At 37.9% G+C, this 16,834-nt stretch overlaps 1 protein-coding gene across 5 annotated transcripts in view; it reads left to right on the forward strand.

Moving 5' to 3' along the window:
* The window catches only part of aplp2 (amyloid beta (A4) precursor-like protein 2), a 97,290-nt gene extending 97,155 nt beyond the window's left edge, over window positions 1-135 (forward strand). For all 5 annotated transcript variants that reach the window (XM_017466257.3, XM_017466260.3, XM_017466258.3 and 2 more), the window contains one exon: window positions 1-135. This exon is cut by the window's left edge and continues 1,076 nt beyond it. The gene's annotated coding sequence lies outside the window, so the exon portion shown is untranslated.
* Window positions 136-16,834: the final 16,699 nt, after the last annotated feature.

A 16,834-nucleotide genomic window follows, 5' to 3' on the forward strand; every position in this document is an offset into this window, starting at 1 on the left:
GCCTGCTGGATTGTGGGAAGGATAAGGGGACACTAATATAAGATTGATATATTGATTAAAAGTAGCTGATTCCTTTGAAAACAACTTTGTGGTTGCAAGCAGGAAACATCAATAAAGTCACTTCTTCCATAGTAACAGGAGGCACAGTGTCTATTTTTATAGTGGAATGTGGCAGTATGACTGTGATAACAGCAGAATTAAATTAGAAAATGACACGTCTATGTCCTGATAATTTATCCTTTTTACATGCAAAACACCCTATATGAAGTAGAGCAATAATGTTACAGTGGAACTTTTAACTTTTTCTCAGTGAATATTGACATTGGTATATGCTGAACAGTATGTATAAATGTATATGTATAAAATCTAAAATTATTTGTGAAACATACTCAATGTAATTAAGGATATATAATGTCACTGCACAATTGAATTCATTCAGTCTGCTTAAGTAAAAAATTAAAACTTTGTGATATGCTGGTTATATAAGTTTATCAAGGGGCTAGCTAGAGATATGTAATCAGGGGTGTAACTTGGCCTGGGCATTTGGAGATGTAGTCCAAGAATTTTTCTTTAGCCCCGAGTAATTCTCCACTTGGAGCGGTTTGTCACTACTTAACTGAACGCCAGTAAAAGAAGACGGCAGTACTGTAAGTTTGTAACTTCAGTGAACGGTGTGTTGACTATAACGTCAACTGAAGTAAGCAATGCAAGGTATTGATCGAGTAGTAGTGTAGGTATAGTAGACGATGATGTTTATATTATATAACTTTAATACAAAAAAGCAACAAGTAAACAATTTAAATAGCCTACAAAAGATGAAATGAAAACCTACTGCACTTGGAATAGTTCGCAGTATCAATGTAGTGCAAATTCAAAAGATAAAATAAGTCAAATTCGCGCATACTCTGCTGACGACGAAATTTGCGTCACACGTACTGTACACTGTTCCTAGCGTACATGTGAGAAGTGAAGTATACTTTACCGCAATTACTTTGTACGCGCAGGTCGGACATGCGCATTTAATTCTTTTGCACTGTTTAGTTGTTCTACAATGTAGATTCTACATTCTACGTCTACAATCTACATGGTGGCAACAGTGACCCAGTGCCATTAAATCTCAAGGTAGTTGAAGAAAAAACGGAATTGACTGAAACGAGTGCAGAAAGTACCCGCATTTGTATAATTCCAGCCTTAAAGAGTATAAGGATTTGTGCATGGGTGCTAATCGTGGCGAGACATTGCCCAAGAATTGCTTTTCGTTTGTGATTCTTCTTCGTTGTCGTGCTTCACAGTAGAAGACCTGTTTTTACTGCACTGTACTGACTCTTGAACGCCAGGAGGTGTAGTTCTCGTAATGTGCATGCGTCGACCGCCAGCATACGCGTACAAATGGAGTATACTTTGAAAGGCGTAAAAAAAACGAAGTATACCAGAGGCTTTAGCATGGATGAAGTGCTGTTTCCATACACAAGCTCCTAGTCACACACCAATCATCTCACCTTCTGAATAAAGTTATATGAAATTAAGATATTAAATATAATAATACATTGAATTAATGAAAGCAAAGGCATGGCAAAATTGTGATATGTAAATAGTATTAGAAGTTGTAAGCTGAAAATGTTCCCAAACAGGGGAAGTCTTTCTTTTTAGTGAATAGTGAATGATAAGCTTTTGTGAAAGCTTAACATTCACCCCTTCACCAAACACTAACCCTTAAAGACCACCCTATCCCAAATACCAGCACCAAATTACCAAAACAAAAACAACAAATAATTACTGACAAATAATTAGTGATTATTTAATTGTAACGTATTGATTATCCAACTTTCAAAGTACAGTACTTATCACAAACCAACGAACCAGCCAGACTGAGTCAACGAGGACTTGTAAAGTAAGATCTGGGGTTCAAATAGTCTGACACGCAACGTGACTCGCGCACGTGATTGGACGGAAAGTGAGGCTTCAGGTGTGTTCGGCTGCAGCTGGATGTAATCGTTCGGCGAGAGTTGCCTCTTGCAGTCTGGGGAGGAGTTGAAAACGGAGCCATCAACTCAGACACTTTCTGCTTCACATAGTGACGCTCGCACAGTGTTTGCTTTCTTTACCGCAGACAAAGTGGATTAGATGTAATATTTCACAGATAAACGGACGTCTGAATTTTACATGTAGCAACTAGAAACACTTTTCACTGAATAGGTTAATACAGTGCCTGTATGTACAAGAAGAAAGTTCAACATAAGCCTGTATTATTTAAAAACCAATAAAGTGGGTCTGTATTTTATTAGTTTATAGTTTTATTTAGATAAACATGACATAACATTAAGATCACATGAAAAGAGTTTTTACTGTTATAAAAATATGGATTTGTAAGCCTTAGTGGAACTGAAGGTGTCAGAATAAACATTGAAAAGCATGTCATCATTGTCATCGGTGAGTTTGGCCAATCGTGAAATAGCTGTGTCGTCATCAGAGCTCGTGCAGCCGCTCTAGAGAAGCTGCACATTTTTATAACTGTAAAAACCATTTTCATGTAATAATATTAATGTTATATAGTGTTATGTTTATCAAAATAAAACAGAAAAAAACTATATACCCTACTTTATTGGTTTTTAAATAATACAGGCTTATGTTGAAATTCTTCTTGTACATATAGGCACTATATTAACCTTTGCAGTGAAAAGTGTTTCTGGTTTCTGGTTAATTGCTCACCTCAACATAGAGTTTGGTGATTGCAGAGGCCAGGGGTATGACGGTGCCAGCAACATGAGCAGCGAAAATGTCAGTGTTCAGGCTCTGATCAAGAAGGATGCACCTAAGACAGTGTATATGCACTGTAATGGGCATTGCCTGAAACTTGTCATTGCACGTTTCTGTGCTCTTCCAGTTGTGCGCAACATGATTGACAAGATGAAGTCTACCATCATATTCTTCACCTACAGCCCAAAGAGGGAACACCTACTCGTGCAGATTGTAAATAAGTATGCACACTCTACCCGACAGAGGAAAGCCCTGATGTACATATGTTGCATAAGATGGGCAGAAAGACATGACATCTACAGCCACTTTTATAGTGCCTTCTTATTTATTGTTAAGGCTCTAGAAGTCATCGCACTTGGTCTCCATACAGAAGATTACAGCCAAGATCTCACCACTGGATGGCAGGGCAAGTACAAAGCAGAGGCCTATAGTGTCTTGTCTGGGCTCCAAAATTTTGGCTTCATCCTGATCTTCTTCACTGTCTATCAAGTTTTGTCCCACCTTACAGGCATCACAGTGAAGCTGCAAAGAACCTCAGTTGACATCATCAAGGCATTTAGCATGGTAGATAGTGAGGACACCCTCGAAACAAACACATAGAGTACATATAAACAAAACACAAGGTGCAGAGCACAACACAGCATTACTCACCCTAGCCAGTCCTTGTCTTGCAATTTGCTCCGGTGAATCATGAAAAAATTACACTAGTGGTATAATGGTTAAGAACTGCCTGTATATCAATTTCCATAGTCTGTAATATGATAATCAAAAGAACAATTTTTTTTTTTTTTATAAAGTTGACTACATTCACCACATTACCTCACCAACAAGCCAGTTGTGGGGCTTCAGAGTAATGAGTTCAGTTTGACGCTGGAAAGTCTGGAAAGTCATTCTGTTGTCCAAAGACTTCACATCTTCAACAATGGCCTCGTTACTTCTCATTTTCCACAAATGTTGAACTTAATAAAAAGCAAGGTTTAGTGGAAATCATTGTAATTAGTGTATACTATGATACCACAGAGTACCACAGCTTAATTTATTACCTTTTCATTAATTCTAGGACTTTGACCAGCTGAATCCAAGTTACAGTCATTTGTAGATTTGTGTCTTTTTCTGTCTTTATTTTATTTGTTTGTACAGATCCAACTTTTAATGTACAAGCTTTACTTTCAATCCTTTCAACTGTTGTTGGACTTTTTTGTACATCTTTTTTTTTTAAGTTTTGGCCTCAGAACATTTAGAGGAGCTATGAAGTACTTTACATTTATTCATTTTACATTTATTCATTTAGCAGACGCTTTTATCCAAAGCGACTTACATTTACATTGTACTTTAACTTTGAAGTTTTGTTTCTTTTTTCTTCTTTCTTTGCCCATGTCTCCTCAGCTTGGTCAACATTTTCCTTTCTTCTGAATTGTAATGGCTTCATAAGAAGTTTTGAAGGGAGCTGATTATAAACTGTATGTTCTCTGTATCTTCCAGCCAAGGCTGAATGCATCTTCCTCAGGAAGACCCCATGTCTCATTTTTCCCCTGAAGAATGGATGAATTTACTATGCCAAACCATGTCTCCACATGACAATTTGTGCTATGAGTCACATCATTAGCCTTCCTTTGGTTAGGTTCCTCTTTTTCGTGAGCATGTCTACTCAAATCCCCAAGGATGACCCCACTCCATAAAGGGAATATGCCCATGTACTTACCAGTCAAAACGTTTACAATCCCAGGACAGTAGTAAGCATTCTTCTCAAGTGTTTGGAAACAAGACTCCTCTTCAGGAATGTCAGGTACTTTCATTTTGGCAATGAGGTCCTCAAGCAAGGTAATGATTGGTTGGAATGTTTGGGTGCAGTATTCTGCAGTCAATACAATGCTTAACTGTCTAAATGTATGCAGAGCAACATCTAGTGATGTACTGTTTAATAGTTGGGCAAATACAAATGTTGCAAAACCTTTAAGGTCCTGGTCACTTGTTTGCTTGTGGAACAGATTTTATTGTATGTGCTGTGCAGCACAGTAAAATTAGATATCTCAGTCAATGTTGCTTTTCTGTTGCAGATTTTGTTACCCCTTTCAAGATAGGTGTGGATCCTACACTCAAAAAAAATGCTGTGTTATTTTTTCTATCCAAACGCTGGGTTGAGCCTTTTGGGTCATTTAATTGGGTTATTTTCTCGGTCTTGGGTAGTTTTTGGGTAGTTTTGTGTAATCCACTGATAGTTGAATCAATGCACCCCTCCCTCACCCGGACGCCTCAGCCAAACTCATTGGGTTAAATCAACTCAGTGTTGACTGTTTGAATTCACCTCAGGTGGAGGTAGCTGTTTTCACATGGATAGACTGTTAGATTTATTTGGAGAAACACACTCAGAAAGGATGTGTTAATATCCTACACAATTTTTGTGTTATTATTATTTCAACACGTTGTGTTAAATTATCCAATAAATGTGTTTAAAAAAGAAAAAAAAAATCACAAGTGTCCAACACAACATGTGTTAAATTATTGTTCAATCACATTGTGGACTGCGTTGCTGATGTCATCATTCAAACATAAACTTACCTCAAAGTGAATGTTCGTTGCTTTTTGACTGTGACAGCGGAGTCGGAGACCTGAGGCGAGGAAATCAAATGACCACAGGTAATATAGCATTCATCACTATTTAGCATTAATGCTGCTGAAAATGCCTGGCCGAGTTTGTGATATTTAGGAAAGGAGCTCTCGAAAATGTATTCATTGGAAAACAGTAACTCAGCAAGTGGTAATTAACTTTACCTATCGCAACGGCTTCATAAGTGAATAACATTTACTGCTTCCTCAGTGTTGGTGTTACTGTACTAGTGTCCTGTGTTTATGTTGGCTGTGAAATGTGGACTGAGGTTATTATATAATTCTCTGGGTCTACATCTTATCTGAGGCTCAGAGTTAGGGTTAGCTAGCTGGATGCTGTCACCAGTAGTGATGAGTGATGCTAACCCAGATGCTCACCTGAGTTGATAATGTTACTTTAGCATAAAGCTTGTGGTAATGTTAGACATTCCCATTACCTTTTTGAGAGTTAATGATAACCTAGCATTAGAGCTATTCACCATGATGTAATACAGAGAGTGCGTTAATGTTAACTACATTTAGTAAATGTTTTGGACAAGGCAAGCTGTAGTAATTAGTAGTGTTGAGTCCAAGTCTACCTTTGTCGAGTTCAAGTCGAGACCAAGTCCTTAACCGATGGAGTCTGAGTCCGATTCCAAAAGGGGCCGAGTTGGACTCAAGTCCGAGTCCTTAATGGCCGAGTCCGAGTCAAGTCCAGAAAGTAATTAAATTGAAAAAAGATTTGAAATTGCAATAATAAACTCAATACTGAGCTGTTAATATTTTAACCTTCACAAACCAGTGGTAACATAAATGTAACAAAAAATACCACTATTAAATCTTGCCATTGCCATTTAATATTTTTATTTCATGTCATCAGCACCTCAACTAGTTTCCTATCAAAAAATGGTTTCAAAGAATAAAAGGGATATAGAGGTATATGTAGAAATTGTATTATATTACAATGTATGAAAATACAAAAGAACCTATTTTGTTATTGCATCACACTATATTGTGTCCTCCAGTTCAAGTTGACATTTCAATTATTTGATGCCTCTCCCCCACAGTTATATCTACAGGTTGAGAGAGAGAGAGAGTACAGTGTAGAGTTACATTTAGCAGCATGTCATAACAACAAGCATCATGCTTTATTACTGCTTTTAATCTGCCTATAAATTATAACAAACTCATTACTGTTTTTGTAACTTTTTTCTTTTTAATTCCTAAAATGGAAAAAAAAAAAAATCCCTGTCAGCAGGGTTTATGATATTTAGTACATTAAGAATTTTACATGAAATTCAAGATAGGAATCACCAAATGCTAATATTTATATGGCGATATGACTACAATCTTATATCACAATAATGATAAGTTTTCTCAGGTAGGTCTATCAGTAGTATTCAAGTAAGAAATACTACGGTAATTTAATAAAGCAATTAAACGTAAAATAAAATATACTTCATTGTATGACATATACAGTGATTCTTATTAAATTTACTGAAGTTATTCAGTCAAATGAGTGAGTAAGTGATTTTCTCTTTGTCTTTTGTTGTTTGATTAACATTAATGACACAGACAGCAGCAGGTTTATTAGACTGCTGTCACTTTAAGACCTAATGCACAGATCCAATATACTGTATTGACACACCTCCGATTCCCCCCCAATTGTTTACATACACTTAAGACATGTGTTTGCATGAATACTCGGCCAGACCTGCATTTTGACCGTTCAAGAGTAATAAGCCGCTAAACAGAACTTAATTCGGTACGCGCACGATGAGGTGGCTTTCTGTGCATGCGTTTCAAGTGTGTGTGCGCAAAGAAAGCCCCTGGTCAGGCCGAGAGATATTCATTAATTTCTTGATATCTTAATTTGATGTTGTTATTTATTTTTTATCGTTATCATTTTACACATGACACAGACTCAACTGTACTCAGAAAAATTTCGTCCGTGTCAAGTTCGAGTACAAATTTACTCGAGTGCGTGACAAGTCCTAGTTCATTTAAAATTGGACTCAAGTCCAGACTCGAGTACCCAAACTCTAGTAATTAGCATTAGGAGAATGGGTTAGGGCCATGTTTCTTCATGTATTTGGTGAATGTTAATGCTGGTTAACATGTACAGACATTCAGTGGCTAACAGAACTTAGTTAGCTCAGTAATGTCGAGGCCAAAAGTTCTTCACAAGGTTAACATGACAAAAAAGAGATGATGGGATTTAGGTTGTAATGCTTTCCAATATTTCTGTAATGTCGGTTGACTTAATTAGAAATTAAATATTGGCGGTGAGGTGCTAAAGGCTGGAAAATAAATATTCGCAAGTTAGCTAGATTTTCCTGGTGAGTCTACAGTGCCATTTTGTTCATTAGGAGAGTGGAGGTTTCCAAAATTACGCAATTTGGGTTTCTGTAATACAATTTCTCAGTTTAAGCCCAAAGGCATTTGACCATATTTTGTAGCTAACAACTGCTGGCTCAAATTTAGCCTATTACCCAAAAACACTTAAAATCCAACATAGAAGCCAATACTCACATCTACCTCTGAGCCCAGTTGGAGATAGAAAAAAAGACACCAGCCGTGAGTGAGAAGAAGCAAGGGTCCAGATTTATTGTTCCGTTCCACCACACGAGATCCACACCGATGAGAATTCTCAGAAGTGATCTGATACCCTGAGCTTAAGCTCCAGTGTTTATACTGTATTTACACAGTAAATAACCGATATGTTTCAAAAAGACTATGATATCAATACCAATAGGGTTAAAAAAGAGCTCATCTACCTTACTATTATGTTCTAAAAAAGGGCTATTCCACTTAACATTAGCTCAAAAAACAGGGCTTTTCAACTTACACATAGAATCAAAACCAGGGGTTTTCAAATTACACATAGAATAAAAACCAGGGCTTTTCAAATTACACATAGAATCAAAAGTGGAGAGACAAAACAATCTAGAGTGACCTTTGTCTTACTATTATCTCGCGGGGGGGCAGCTTAATTCAATTCAATTCAATTCAATTCAATTTTATTTGTATAGCGCTTTTTACAATAGACATTGTCTCAAAGCAGCTTTACAGAAATATCAACATGGTATACAGATATTAAAGGTGCGAATTTATCCCAACTGAGCAAGCCACTGAGTGGCGACAGTGGCAAGGAAAAACTCCCTAAGATGTTTTAAGAGGAAGAAACCTTGAGAGGAACCCGACTCAGAAGGGAACCCATCCTCATCTGGGTAACAACAGTTAGTGTGAAAAAGTTCATTATGGATTTATATGAAGTCTGTATGGCGTTAGGAGCAGCCGTAGTCCCAGCAGTCTGGAATTAAAGAAGATTTGAGCTCCATCCAGAGGCAGAAAGGATCTGGATCTCTAGTATCTCCATAAATTCGTGTGGGGCTCGGCGAAAGGAGAGAGGGAGAAAAAAGATCATTATGACTGCGAATTAGTACAACAGAATCTAGTCAGGGTAGGCTTGAGTAAACAAATACGTTTTAAGCTTAGACTTAAACACTGAGACTGTGTCTGAGTCCCGAACACTAATAGGAAGACTGTTCCATAACTGTGGGGCTCTATAAGAGAAAGCTCTTCCCCCTTCTGTAGCCTTCACTATTCGAGGTACCGTCAAATAGCCTGCATCTTTTGACCTAAGTAGGCGTGGTGGATCATATAAAACCAAAAGGTCGCTTAGATATTGTGTCGCGAGACCGTTTAGTGCTTTATAGGTTAATAAAAGTATTTTATAATTAATGCGAGATTTTACTGGGAGCCAATGCAGTATTGATAATATCGGTGTGATATGGTCGTATCTTCTAGTTCTAGTTAGGACTCTAGCAGCTGCATTCTGGACTAACTGGAGCTTATTTATATTCCTACTGGAACATCCAGACAGTATGGCATTACAGTAATCTAATCTAGAGGTGACGAATGCATGAACTAGTATTTCCGCATCATGTAGTGACAATATGTTTCTTATTTTAGAAATATTTCTGAGATGAAAGACGGCTATCCTAGTAATATTATCTACATGCGCATCAAATGATAGGCTGGAGTCAATAATCACTCCAAGGTCTTTAACTGCTGTACATGATGAAACAGGAAGACCATCCAGAGTAACCATGTGATCAGAAAGATTACTTCTAGCTACAAGTGGGCCTAATAAAAGTATTTCTGTTTTATCAGAATTAAGTAGAAGGAAGTTAATTAACATCCAATGTCTAATGTCCTTTACACAATCCTCAACTTTACTAAGCTTCTGTCTGTCCTCTGGCCTCGCTGAAACATACAACTGTGTATCATCAGCATAACATGGAAGCTAATTCCATGTTTACGAATAATTTGACCTAGGGGTAGCATATATAAAGTAAAGAGCAGTGGGCCTAAAACAGAACCCTGTGGAACTCCAAAAGTAATCTCAGTACGCATGGAGAAATCACCATTTACATCTACGAACTGATACCGATAAGACCTGAGCCAGGAGAGGACTGTTCCCTTAATACCAACAACATTTTCTAATCTATCAAGTAGAATAGTGTGATCTATAGTATCAAAAGCTGCACTAAGGTCGAGTAACACAAGCAGCGAGACACAACCCTGATCATAAGTCAGTAGAAGGTCATTTACTACTTTAACTAACGCTGTCTCTGTGCTATGATGAGGTCTAAATCCTGACTGATACATTTCATGAATGTTATTCCTATCTATGTACGAGCATAACTGCTTTGCTACAACCTTTTCTAAAATCTTAGAGATGAAGGGGAGATTTGATATTGGTCTATAGTTGGACAATTGAGACGGGTCAAGATCAGGTTTTTAATCAAGGGTTTAATAACTGCTAATTTAAGTGATTTAGGTACATAGCCAGTGCTTAGGGAAGAATTGATTATATTTAAAAGTGGTTCAATTACTCCTGGACAAATCTGTTTAAACAAACATGTAGGTACGGGATCTAGTACGCAAGTTGATGAATTGGCTGAAGAGATTAATGTAGCTAGTTCGGTCTCTCTAAGCGGAGCAAAACACTCTAAACATTGATCTGATATTGCTACATTGTCATGTAATGGGTTTGTTACAGTACTGTCCGGTTTTAATTTAATGGCCTGTATTTCACGTCTAATATTTTCAACCTTATCAATGAAAAATTTCATGAAATCTTCACTGCTATGTAATGATTGAGTGTTTCTCTCTGTAGTGGTTTTATTCCTAGTTAATTTTGCTACTGTGTTGAAAAGGAATCTAGAATTGTTTTTGTTGTCTCCTATTAAGGTGGAGAAATAGATTTTTCTAGCATCGCCAAGAGATTTCCTATATTTCAGTAGGCTCTCCTTCCATGCTGTTTGAAATATCACCAGTTTGGTTTGACGCCATTTACGTTCTAATTGTCGAGTTGTCTGTTTTAAGGTTCGCGTTTGATCGTTATACCAGGGTGCTAATTTTTTTTCTCTAATTATTTTCCTTTTGAGTGGAGCCACTCTATCTAGCGTGTAGCGGAGTGTTGACTCCAAGCTTTCAGTCGCCTGATCGAGTTCTGTGTGATCTGACGGTGATCCAAATCTAATTGATGTTTCTGCGAGATTATTTATGAAGCTAAGTGCAGTAGCTGATGTGTAAGTACGTTTTATGCGGTAGCGAGGCGAGGTGGAAATATTATGATCAATACGTATTATGAACGAGATAAGATAATGGTCTGAGACAACTTCAGACTGCGGAAAAATGATAATATTTTCTATACTTAGTCCGTATGTGAGTATGAGGTCAAGAGTGTGACCACCATTATGAGTAGGCCCGATTACGTTCTGATTAATCCCTACTGAATCTAAGATGGACACAACCGCTAATCTTAGAGGGTCTTCCAGGTTATCAAAATGAATATTAAAGTCTCCGACGATTAATGCTTTATCTACAGACACAACCAGGTTTGAGACAAAGTCTGCAAATTCACTAAGAAATTCAGTATATGGCCCTGAGGGTCTGTAAATAATAATTAGAGGAATTGACTTATTTTTTGTGGCTACATAACTTATACTGTTATAAAGAATTTCAAAAGAATTAAATTTATGCTTAGGTTTTTGTGTGACGACTAGATTTTTATTATGGATGAGTCCAACACCTCCTCTACCAGTTGAACGAGGCTGATGTACATAACTGTATCCAGGAGGACTGGCTTCATTTAATGCTATGTACTCGTTTGGTTTAATCCAAGTTTCTGTTAAACACATTAAATTACATTCCTGATCAGTAATGATGTCGTTAACAATAAGAGCCTTAGACGCAAGAGATCTAATGTTTAATAGTCCTAGCCTCAGATCAAAAGTGCTGGCTGTGCATTCAATATGATTTAATTTTATGTTAATTAGGTTACGAAGATAGACTTTCCGAGATTTTATATATATTTGTATAGCTCGGGGAACAGACACAGTCTCTATAGTATGTATTACCTTTGCCGGATTTTTAATTGAACATTGATTATACTGAATGTTGTTATTATTGGAAGATGTACTTACGGTAGGCAGTCACTTGGAGTGTAGCACCTTGGAAATGTTGTCTGAAAGCAGTCCCGCTCCAAGGCTGCTGGGGTGCAGACCATCAGGACGAAACAACCTAGGACGCTCCCAGAACAGATTCCAGTTATTGACAAACACCAGATTCTGCTCATTACACCAAGAGACTAACCAATCATTTAATGCTAGAAGTCTACTGAACTTTTCTGCTCCACGTCTGTATGTGGGAAGAGGTCCAGAGACGATGATCTTCGTGGTGGGTGATCTGCCTCATACCGTCTCGATCAGGCTGGAGAAGTCCCTCTTCAGTACCTCCGTCTGCCGCAGCCTGGTGTCGTTCGTCCCCGCGTGCAGCACAACCACTCCAATGCGCTCATCCTTCTTCAGGATCCCAGATACCTGCGCAGCGACATCAAGGACACAAGCACCAGAAAAACAGTGTGTGCGCACCTTACCTTTAGATGAGGCTACACGGACGTTCCGCACAATGGAGTCCCCGACGACCACAGCGTTGGGTCTGGTCTGGCGGAGAGGGGCGAAGCGGTTCCTGGTTGGAATCTCGAACACCGGAGGTGGAGAGGGTCCAGCCCGCGCCTTTCGCCGCTGGTTCACCCAAGGCCCGAGGCGTGTTGGCGCCGGCGTGACGGAGACCACGGCTGGGAAAGTCCTAGGTGCACGGTCCCTGCACAGAGAAACACACGGCGTAGAGGGGCTGGGAGTGGAAATACCACGCTGTGTGCTTACCTTGGATATGTGAGCAGAGGCACAAGATGTTTCCAGCGCAGTTTGTCGCTCCAACAGCTGGGCCTGCTTGTCGAGTAGGCCGCGGATCTGCTTCTCCACATCGTCCAGTTCCAGCCGCACCATGTGAAGCTCGAGCGAGTCCTCATCTGCACTCAAAACCGGAGAGACAGCAGACATATTTATTTATTTTTTTAAACAGAACAGCGGTAAGTGAGAAATGTGAAACGTAAACAAGGATAGCGGTAGGTGATGCTAGCGGGCTACGGGTTACAAGCTAGTCGTGGATGTTTGTAAAAAGAAAAAAAAAAAAAAACAGATCAAATTTAGCGACAGCGCAACGTTATGATTGTTTTATCTAGCTTAACTCAGCTACCTTTATAAATGGCTCCTCATGGTTTTCTCTTAAAATTAAGGCCTTCCTTGCGAGACAAGAATCTTCACCATCTGAATTATGAGTAAGTTACATTTTTCTGTATTTCTAGTTTATAATTTATTTTCATATTTGCTCTATAGCTCTATTTTATATATAGTTATACTGCTTAAAAAACGGTTTACTGTACTTCCTACTTCATAATATTATTATATTACCCTTCTACTGTCCTACATATCCTACTATTCTGTATTTTATAAAGAGTTTTCTATTATTATAAGATATTACCATTATAATATCTTAATACACCCTTTTTATTATTCTTATAAAGTTATAATGTTATGTGTGTGTGTGTTATGTCTACATGCCCGCCCTTGACTGTGCGAGAGTGTGTGTGTGTGTTAGCACTCCTCAGCTCTTATATTTCTGTTTGACTCTTCGACTAATAAACCATAGTGTAGTACTCTTAAAGATCTTTAAAGTGTAAATCCAATTTGTCAATATCCGCCTAATACTGCTTCTGTGTGTCTAGGTGCCCATCGTCAGTCCTTCTTCTCCCCTTTACTGGATCTGGATCTGGATCTGGTTCTAGACACTCATTATCAGCTTGCGCATCTCACTGCTGATATAACGGTGCTACTTAACTTTCTTCGCAGCACCCCCTCTGGCACTGGAAATGCGGGGACCCCCCCCCCTCCGATACCGAATCTGCCCCGTGAACGTGTGTATTGACGCCTCTACACAGCCAAAACCCCCCTCCAGCTTTCAGTCTGAGGAAGATGTCACCTTCTCTGACCTGGGCCCTGACCATTCTTCCCTCTTCTCACCTGCCAGTCCGCTCCACTCTCAGTGGTCCTCTCACTTCACTTTTGCTGACTTTTCCATGTCCCCAGGACGCACCCCATTTTCTTCCCCCCACCGCTCTCCTCAAGATTACGCACCCACCAGTCCTGTGAATTATCAATAAAACTACATATTACTCATACTAAGTCTCCCTCATGTTTATTTCATGTCATTTTTATCCACAACACAACTAACCAAAACTTTTTTTGCTCTTTTACAGCTTTTCAAATGGAACGGAGTGGAACTACTGTCTTCCGAGATAGTAGGGAGATTTGTAAGAAAATGCATCAACTCCAATTCTTACATCTGTGAAATGTTTAAATAATTTAATAAATGTCACCTGAATTTCATGTAATTGTTTATTTTGTGAGAATTTTAGTAGAATTTTAGAATACAAGCAAATTGCATTTTAGGATAATTGTAGGGGGGAAAAAAAGTATAAACAACACATCTGTGATATTTTTGCGTTATTTATTAATATCTTTGTGTGGAAATGTTTACAGTAATACACAGCATGTTAAATGTAGTAACACACTGATCGTGTTAAAACCAACACAAAATATGTTGTCCTTAACTAGACATGCAGGTGTGTTTAAAAATTAACACATGATTGAGTGAAGGTTTGTATCAATATATTTACCCATAAAACCATTACTATACACTAGAATGTGTACACTAAATGTGCGATAACAGCCCAGTTTACATGACACTAAATGCACCGCTATCTTCATTAGCTTTGGCTTACTTGTTTGTAACGATCGTATATCGTACATATATTCATCTTAAATATATGACTTATTTGAGTCATTTACTTCAAAATCTGTATATAAACACCAATTTAGCAGGTCTAGCAATACATTTCTGAACACCTTCTTGTGTATATATAAAGGAGATACCATGTTGACATATTTGTTTATAATATATGGTATATTTGACATTTTCAAAGGGTAAAAATGAACTTTTTCAAAATATCTGTTGTTACCCAGATGAGGATGGGTTCCCTTCTGAGTCGGGTTCCTCTCAAGGTTTCTTCCTCTTAAAACATCTTAGGGAGTTTTTCCTTGCCACCGTCGCCACTCTGTGGCTTGCTCAGTTGGGATAAATTCACACCTTTAATATCTGTATACCGTGTTGATATTTCTGTAAAGCTGCTTTGAGACAATGTCTATTGTAAAAAGCGCTATACAAATAAAATTTAATTGAATTGAATTGAATTAAAAATAACCCTGAAAATATTAGCCAATTTGTGAAATAAAATTAACCCAGTGTTTTTGTAAAAATTAAACTATCCTTTGGGTTGAAAAACAACTTTCACACTGATAATCATTAGCTTTGCCAAACAGGATGGATTTTTTAAAAAACTTGTAGGCTCTGAACTATTAAATACTACTCCTAGGTTTGATTGTCACCAAACTTGGTCAGCATTATGCCAAGACATTGAAGATGCTAAATTGCAATGGGATTTTTGATATTTCCAATGGCTTCCATGGCAAGGCAATACATTTATGGTGAAAAAAGGGATACAGGAAGTGTCTCATATCTTCTGCCTGCATTGAGTGATTTAGATGAAAATTGAGCTGTATGTTTGGTCACGGGAGCTGAGCACATGTATGTGACTATTGTGAGTCATGGTCATAGCGCCAGCAACTGGTAGCAGGAAGTGTGTCACTAAAAACAGGCTTTCAAATAGTCTTCCTATATTTATGCAAATCACTGCAAACTTAGTCAGAATGTTGTTGAGACATGGCTGATATAAAATTGCAAAAGGATTCTTGATATCTAATATAGTGTTGCCATGGTAATGCATCAAACATAAATACTCTTTTGTATATTTGGGTGTTTTAATCTACAGCACTCATCCATTTTGGATTTTGTGAAAAGTGTATGTGGCGAACTTTTAAATACTCATCCTACAGTAATCATGTGATTGTTGCCAAACTTGGTCAACATTATGACAACACAATGCAGATGCTAAACTGTGAAGGGATTTTTGATATCTCAAATGGTTTTGCCATGGTGAGACAATAAATCTATGACGAAAAAAGGGAAACAGGATGTATCTTATATCTTTTGAGTGCATTGAGTGATTCACGTGAAACTTGAGCTCTATCTTTGGTACTGGGGCTGATCACATGGATGTGGCTATTGTTAGTCACAGTTATAGTGCAACTGGCAGCAGGAAGTGTGTGACTTACTTTGCAATAATCCTTTTATCTTTACCTGAGTCGCATTAAACTTGGTCAGAATAATGTCAAGACATGGCTGATGTAAAAAATATATATATTTTTTTAATATCTTTTTTTTTGATATCTTGAATAATGTTGCCATGGTAACACATCACAATTTAATACTCTTTTCTTTGTATATTTGGGTGTTTTACTCTACAGCACTCACTTCACTATGCATTGTATTTATACACCCACTGGGTGGCGATGGCACCAAAGTGCTTGGACCCATCATATTTTCTTATTTTTGTCCTTTCTTCAATCCTCCCATTGTCTGAGCTCTGCTGAAAATAAACATTTGTTTTTTTAAAAATTAAAATGCAGTGGTCAATGTCATTAAGATGTGTACTATGTTCAATATAGTAACAATCATGGGCAATTGTACATTAAAATACACTGAAATTCAATTTAATCACTTTAAGCAGGTTGAGACATCTTGTTATTCTACATAGGAAGGCCCCAGCTCGCCTACTTTGGTTGGTGTTTTGGCAAGGCTACATAACTCAGATTTTGGAGAGCTGGATGGAGCTATTATGGAGTGTTCTAAGCACCTTGCATCAAACTATATAATATAAAACTGTAAGCAGCAAGGCACTTTCTTGACCCCAAGTTTATCATATCAATGTTGGTTTTGTGATCAAATTGCACTAAGATTAGACATCAAGCCTGAATATGACCATACCCACTGAAAGGATGACTGCAATTCTGTAGTTGAATCTTCTGTAGCTCTCCTCATTCTGAATCTATAAACTGTCAACTATTTTAAGGATCTATCAAATCCTTTACACACTGTTAACCTGAAAAACACCTCAAAT

The sequence above is a fragment of the Ictalurus punctatus genome, chromosome 4 (genome assembly GCF_001660625.3).
Source record: "Ictalurus punctatus breed USDA103 chromosome 4, Coco_2.0, whole genome shotgun sequence".
Taxonomy (NCBI): Eukaryota; Metazoa; Chordata; class Actinopteri; order Siluriformes; family Ictaluridae; genus Ictalurus; species Ictalurus punctatus.